The sequence below is a fragment of the Lipotes vexillifer genome, unplaced genomic scaffold (genome assembly GCF_000442215.2).
Source record: "Lipotes vexillifer unplaced genomic scaffold, Lipotes_vexillifer_v1.1 scaffold689, whole genome shotgun sequence".
In the NCBI taxonomy this organism is placed as follows: Eukaryota; Metazoa; Chordata; class Mammalia; order Artiodactyla; family Lipotidae; genus Lipotes; species Lipotes vexillifer.
The window spans coordinates 121,396-129,119 of NW_006772359.1; the positions used below are offsets into that span (position 1 = coordinate 121,396).

Below are 7,724 nucleotides of genomic sequence, written 5' to 3' on the forward strand. Positions count from 1 at the left end.
CGCGAGTCCTAACCACTGGACCACCGGGGAAGTCTCTGCATTTGTAATTTTGATTGAAACAGTCACACTCTCGCCGCTTGTGGCTGTACCAATGTACACAACTGCCTGCGACGTGTAAGAATTTCTGCTTCCCCACAAAGGAAGTGCTTGTGGGGATACATAATGATTATGATCATGATAACCATCAAGCTCTTGGATTTCTAAAAATCAAATGCATAAATGCAAAGTTGTCTTCGGACTAATATTCATTTTGCATTTCTCTTATTCTGGGTAAGATTGAGCATGTTTTCGTATATGGAAGAGCTATTTCCTTTCTTGTTAACTGTCTGTCCATTTTTCTATTGAGTTGTTGCTTTTTTTTTCTTATTGGTTCGAAGGAGCTTTTAAAGTATGAGGGAAACTGGCCCTTTGTGATACGAATCACATCTTTTTAAATTTTTCTCTGCCATTGTCACTTTTCTCTGTCACTTGTCCTTTGATTTGCCTGTGCTATCTGTGTTTTTTAAACCATGCAGAAACTTCTGGGTTCTATGCTTTCAGATTTAAAGGTATTTTCTTTCTTAGCACCTGCATTTTGAGTTACAGTTAGAAAGTCTTCCTCCCTCCAAGGTGAGAAAGGAATTCTTCAAACATTTTAAGGAACCCCCCAATCGGTCTCATTCCTTCTCTCCCTTGGAGCTTTTGTCTCCCTCCATCCAAGCAACTGGGTATTCTTCAGTCCCCAAAAACACTGAGGCAGCATCAAGCCCCGAGTCAAAATGAAAATGGGAGCATGCCTTGAAGTAGGAAACTCAAAAGCAAACCAGACTCAGGAAGGTAGCAAGGAGGACGAGAGGGTCCCCCCAGGCACACAGCCAGCTCAAGAAGCACTCTCTCATGCACAGGGATACTCAGGGCCAGTGCCACTCCCTACAGGTGCACACATGCACTTGCACCTGAAGGATGCTGGGAACCATCTCCTGTTGCCACCCAGCACACCAGCCTGGGATGGGCTTGGGAAAATCAAACCCTGAGTCTCCCCTTTCCAAGGATCTGCTATCCCAATCCACAGCGTGCTGGTGAAGCTGAAGTGTCTTTAAACCTCTGCTCCTGGCCACGCTATGTACCTGAATCAAGGCTGACCTAGAAACTTAACCCTTGATGGACCAGCTAGCCACGCCCTGGGTGAGGCGGGCCGGGGGCAGCCTCCAGTCTGCCTGGCCTACCCTCCCTGTACACATGCCAGGTGGGCACCAGTGCAACATGGGAGTATCCCACGATGCAACCCAGCTGCTGCCCCCATGAAAAGAGTGTCAACAGTCAAGGGGTGTAGAGAGAGAGGCCAGGCAGGGTCCCTATCCTGCAGAGAAGGGGCAAGTAAGACCCAAGTGTGAACTGAGACTCCAAGCCTGCCGTGTGTTCCACTGACCCACCAGATTTCACTAAAAAAACACAAGTTCAAAGATAAAATGATTAAGAATTTCAAGACAACCACAGGAGAGCAATCAACCAAGTGTGGGACACTTCTATCTGTAGGGTCCCTGGGGACTGAAGCCGGCCCTGGCTACAGTGCCGAGAGTAACGAGAGCTTCAGGAAGCCTGATCTGTTTGGAGTCGGGGAGAGTTTTAAGGAGCTTCATGAACAAATCCAGGCAGGATGCCAAGATGGGAAATCAGATTTTCCAAGCAAGCAAGAATCTAGTACCAGAAACCTAACTGGAAGTGGAGTATGAGTCACCAGGAACAAAGAGAGGGACGAGGCGTCCCCTGGCCCAGCACAGGAGAGTGGGACTTCTAACTGTGTGGTAGTGTGTGTGTACTTCTCAGCTGCTGAAGACAGGGAAGCTTCTGCAGATGCAGAACAAAGGCAAAGATGTGATACCATCAGAGCAAAACAGAGGGACCAGAGGCCACAGGACAGATGACCAGGTAACAAGGGAGTCACACGCAAAGTGGCATTCTACAACCCTGGTGCGCCCAGCACCTAGGGAACGTCCACAACCGTGCAGGCCCTCTGCTGAGGAGGAATGATGGGAGATGACATCACATCTCACAAAGATATCTCTGTGGATGCTCTGAATGGATACAATATTATGGGATAAGTTGAGGTGCCTGGATAGCTCATGGGTGGTAGGTGGCAATTTTGACTTGGAATCTTTTGGATTTCTCTAGAAAACCCTGGGTGAGACCTGATAGCATGATAGTCAAGAGGACTTTTTAATGTGTTTTTAGCTTGAATTCAAGTCTGCTATGAAATGCCAATTGTAATTCGGTGATTCTTCATTTGGATTAAATGCTCATAGTTGCATTTAGATCTGGCTTTTGCACAATATAAAGGAGAATGGTAAAATTCATGCTAGTAATTAAATTTATGTTTTTTTACTTAGAATGACCTTCAATAGAAAAAAAAAAGGGCAAGTTGAGAGACACCATTGAAGAAAAGAAAAAGCTTTATATTTTAGTACCTTTGGTGGTACTTTTTCCTACTTTGTAATCCAATGGGGCCCTGCATTTTAATTTTGCTCTGGGCCTTGCAAATTCTGCCACCAGCCCAGCCTGTAGTTCACTGCTGCCTGACAAGAAACCAAAGCCTTAGGTTGAATTCAAGGCTGCCACCAGCCTTTCCAGTGTTCCCACTACTGTCCCACACGAGTGCGGAGCTCTGGGCAACACATCACATCCTGCTCTGACACTCCCATCACCACCCACCCTGCCCACTCCCCGACTCCCCACCCAGCAATGCTTGCCATTGCTACCCAAACAAAAAACTATCCATGTTTAAGGCCCAGCTCAAAGAGATGCAACCTGGGCAAAGTGATTCTTCTCTGAATTTCAGCTCCTCCTAAACAGACAGACAGACAGACAGACAACCCACACGGAACTTGCTGCCCCCTATTCTCCTGGTAGAGAGCAGAATGCTGTCTTTTCTCCTAACGCAGCACAGCCTGACACCTGGCGCATCTTTGCTAATCAATGAATGAATGGATTCAGAAGGACTCTACAAATAAAACTACATACTTTTTCTCCTGGAAATTAAAAAAAAAATACAAAAAAAAAGCACAAAGAAGAAAATAACAATCATCTTTATTTTTACCACCGAGCACCAACCATTGTTTACATCTTGGCATATTTGTTTCTAGTTTATGTCTTGTTTTGGTAAAAATACTTCTATGCGATAATGTATAAAATCCCAGCATCCTGATATTTCCATCATTAACATTAGGTGAACAGAATCCCAGAGATCTTTCTGTGCATAGACACACACAACACACACACTCACACAGATGTTTCCGTCTAAATTTAATTTTACCTGGAAAAAAACTGAAGCAAAGGCTGAAGAAATTGTTGACATTTAAATTATTTCCGTAAGAAAGAATAGCTCCCTAAAATATCCCTCTAAAGAAAATTACAAAAGACATTAGGAAGTTGGAATATGATCTGTTCACAGCATTCTAACTGTTCGACCCTGTTTACTGATCCATGCTTTCAAACAAGAGAACTAGGACTTCCTTGGTGGTGCAGTGGTTGGGAATCAAGTCATTTCCTGCAACAAACAGGTCAAACCTTATCACTGATGCGCACATTACTAGGAAACATTTTCTTTAGAGCAAATTTTACTATGGCCTCGCTTCCACCCCTTTCGTCTCCAAGCCAGAACAGTAGTGGGGAGGATACTTTGAAAGCTGTCCAAGATGCGGGACAAGTGACGGAAGGCCTGTTGGTCTCAGCCGCCGGGGTCAGTTAGTGTGACACCTGGGGGAGGAGGGACTCCAGGCCTCTCGCTCGCTGCGCCTGCCTCTGCACCTCCCACCTCGTTCCGCTCAGTTTCTAAGACTTTTTGCCAAACAAAAGCAAGGAAATTAAACAAACATTAAAAGAGAGAGAGACAGACAGACGGGACATCTAGAGTTTCTCAAAGCCATCGCTAGCCACACAAGTGGGTTGATGGATCCAATTAACTGGGTTTAACTGGTTTCTTTGGTCAGGGTTGAAACACGAGCGTCGACTCGCACCCGGTTCCTCATTCCTTTCCGACCCTGGAGTGGGACCCACTCCTGTCCCCGCGACGCTGTCCCATCGCCCCGTCCTCCCTCCAGCTTCCAAGCGATGGGTCTGAAAGGACATAGGACACTCCACCTCCGGTTGCCCCTCCGTGAGCCTCTCCCGCCCGGGAACAAGGGATGGCTAAAGTCAGTTTGCTCTCTTGGAGGGCGGGCGGAAAACCCCGGACCGGAGACCTGAGCAGTAACCCAGTTTTGCAAGGCGCTGTGGATCGAGAGGAGTTTTACTTTTGAACTTGACAGTGGCTGTCATCTCGCAGCGGCCCGCGCCCTCGGTGTGGCAGGTGGTGGAGCCGCAGGGCTGGGCGCGTGAAGACGGCTCCCTGGAGGGGCGATGAGCGCGGGACGGCCGGCCAGGGCCGAGGGCAGCGCGGCCGCGGGGGCCAGTCAGTGGACGCACTCCAACGACCCGCCGGGCCGCGGGGGGCGTGGGCAGGGGTCGGCCCCCGGGAGAAGGGCGGTGGAACCCCCCCCCCCCCCCCCCCCCCTGCCAATCCGAGGTCCACACACCCTCCTGGCCTGCCTTCTCACAAGACTACTCAGGCGTTACCTCGGCCGTTTGGCCTCGCCGTTGTCCTCGGGGTGCCAGCCTCGGGCGCACCCTCCGCAGCCGGGCCCCGCCGCCACCCTTCCGCACCCCTGGTCGGCGCTCGCGACCAGGATGCGCGCGGCTGGCGGCCCCTTCGGCAGTGACGGCCGTCGTGGGGCAAAGGCGGGAGCAGTGGCGGGGTGGTGGCCCTCACCCTCCGCTCCGAGGATGCCCCGGATAGGTCCTCGGGGTCTCCTCCCCGAGAGGTGGAGCAAGTCTTCAGCGCGGGTGCGCGCGCCGAGCGCCGGCCCCCAGCGTAGAGCTCGGGTCCGCGCGGGGCGGGGACACCAGGTCTTGGTAATTTACCCAGATTTATTAAGACGGCGCCTTCCGCCGCCACCCCTCCTCCATGTAAGCTCCACTGGGGAAGAGAGAAAGGATTTTGGCTGTTGTGTTTACAGCAGGGCTGGAACAGTGCCTGTCACTTAGAACAATGCCTAGCACATTTAATCCACTCAATAAAAATGTGTTGAATGAATGAATGAACGAAAGACCGAACGGGCTCTCTCCTGCACCACCCCCTCTTTACTAGTTCCACAAACTGCTCAGATCATAATTCTCCAGTCAATAAAACAGGGATAAAAATAACTGTCATTGAGTTGTAAAGGCTTGGTATAGTTCCAGGCTCAAGCAGAACTTTGTAAACATGGTAAATATTGGCTCCCTCCCCCTTCTCTGTGGGTCTTTCCTCTGTGCTCCTGGTTGCCCAGTCCTCCACTGATCAACGTCTTTGCGGGCAAGTAGAGAGGAAAGACAGTCCCTCATTATTTTGTTTTCCTATCATTTATATCCCATCAATTTCCAAAATAGAGCATGAGGTAGCTTTCAGTAAAATGTACGTAAATTAAAAAAAATTTATTTCTATTTATTTTTTGGCCGTGCCCAGGGGCATGCCAGATGCAGGATGCTGGTTCCCCAACCATGGTTGGAACCGTGCCCCGAGAAATGGAAGGGCGGATTCTTAACCACTGGACCACCAAGGAAGTCCCAAATGTACGTATGTTTTAAACATTAAAGCTACTGAAATGTACATGTTAAAATCCTTTTGAAGGAGAAGAAAAAGAAAAAATAACTAAGGATCTAGGTAATCCTAATTGAGAATTCAGTTTCACTTTCAGTTTTCTGACAAGGGAGGAGTAGGATGTTTCACACTTTTTGTAGATGTTTAAAAAGAACATTTTCATCCATCAAATTAACTAACATTGGCTGTTGCCCCTCTGTACAAAAGGCACAGAGACGATCATAAGAGGATGTCAGACTGTTTCACATGTTACCCTTACTCTTCAAGAGGAGCAGAGTTCCCACCAGCCCCATAAAACCTGACGGGAACTCATCATGGGGCCTTGGTCCTCACAGAAGACATTCAACATTGAAAATATTTTCAGCAGCAGTTTAAGAGAAGATGCAGAAATAGTCTCTGAAAGTGGAGGAAAGCATATGCATATGTCTTATAAAGACATATGCATATATTACAACTAAAAATATATCAAAATGTTAACTACGACTAATTGAAGATTGGGTGATTATATATGATTATTTTTTTACTTTCTAAATTTTCTAGGTAAAAATTTTTACTTATACAATCAGGGAAAAGATTTGTTTAAAAGCCAACGTTGGACTTCCCTGGTGGCGCAGAGGTTAAGAATCCACCTGCCAATGCAGGGGACGTGGGTTGCAGTCCTGGTCCGGGAAGATCCCACATGCCGTGGAGCAACTAAGCCCGTGCGCCACAACTACTGAGCCTGTGCTCTAGAGCCTCTGTGCCACAACTACTGAGCCCGCGTGCCACAACTACTGAGCCCACGTGACACAACTACTGAAGCCCACACGTCTAGAGCCCATGCTCCGCAGCAAGAGAAACCACCACAATGAGAAGCCTGAGCACCTCAACAAAGAGTAGCCCCCGCTCTCTGCAACTAGAGAAAGCCCACGTGCAGCAACAAAGACCCAACACAGCCAAAAATTTAAAAAACAAACAAAAAACACATGCTGTCCACCCCAAGATGTAAAGAGTTTAGAATTTGTCACTCCACTCTTCACAAGAGAAAAGCTGAACCAATGGTAAAATCAACTCTTCTTAGATCCGTTAGTGAATTGAGGTCACAGGCCAAACTGCAGCCCCCAAAACTGGAGAGACGGGCAAATGCAGAGAATCAGTAGACAAGGAGCAGAAGCCTCAGAAAACAGGAAAACAAACCGTGCTTGACTTACTGCTGGAGGCTGAGCATGGACTAGCTTGAGAGTTAAAAACTCCTGGGGGGGCTGGGGTGGGGGGGGGGGGGGGGCTTCCCTGGGGGTACAGTGGTTGAGAGTCCGCCTGCCGATGCAGGGGACGCGGGTTCGTGCCCCGGTCCGGGAGGATCCCACATGCCGCGGAACGCCTGGTCCCGTGAGCTATGGCCGCTGAGCCTGCGCGTCCGGTGGGGAAAAATCGGCCCGGATGTAGAGCTGGCGGTGCCTGAAGGAGTGTCTGACGCGGAGCTGGGAGGGGTAGAGAGTAGGGGTCAGTAGTCGGGACGGTGGGAGAAGGAGGAGGGGGCGGCAATCACTTAAAATTGGTGCCGAAGCAGGACCGGAAGCCTAAATTCCAGGAGGGTGAGAGAGTGCTGTGCTTCCGTGGACCCCTTCTTTATGAAGCAAAGTGTGTAAAGGTGGCCATAAAGGATAAACAGGTGAAATACTTTATACATTACAGTGGTTGGAATAAAAATCGGGATGAATGGGTTCCAGAAAGCGGAGTACTCAAATACGCGGACACCAATTTGCAGAAACAACAAGAACTTCAAAAAGCCAGTCAGGAGCAGTATGCAGAGGGAAAGATGAGAGGGGCTGCCCCTGGAAAGGAGACTTCTGGTCTGCAACAGAAAAATGTTGAAGTGAAAACCGAAAAGAACCAACAGAAAACACCTGGAAATGGAGATGGTGGTAGCACCAGTGAGACACCTCAGCCTCCTACAAGAAAAGGGCCCGAGGAGACCCGACTGCTGAAAATGAAATATTCATGAACAGAGTTGAAGTTAAAGATTCCTGAAGAACTGAAACCATGGCTTGTTGATGACTAGGACTTAATTACCCGGCAAAAACCGCTCTTTTAT

The 7,724-nt window shown here is 48.8% G+C and overlaps 1 pseudogene; it reads left to right on the forward strand.

Annotated features, from left to right (window-relative positions):
* The first annotated feature begins 7,348 nt into the window (after nt 1-7,348).
* Nucleotides 7,349-7,724, forward strand: part of LOC103069413 (mortality factor 4-like protein 1 pseudogene) — a 793-nt pseudogene continuing 417 nt past the window's right edge.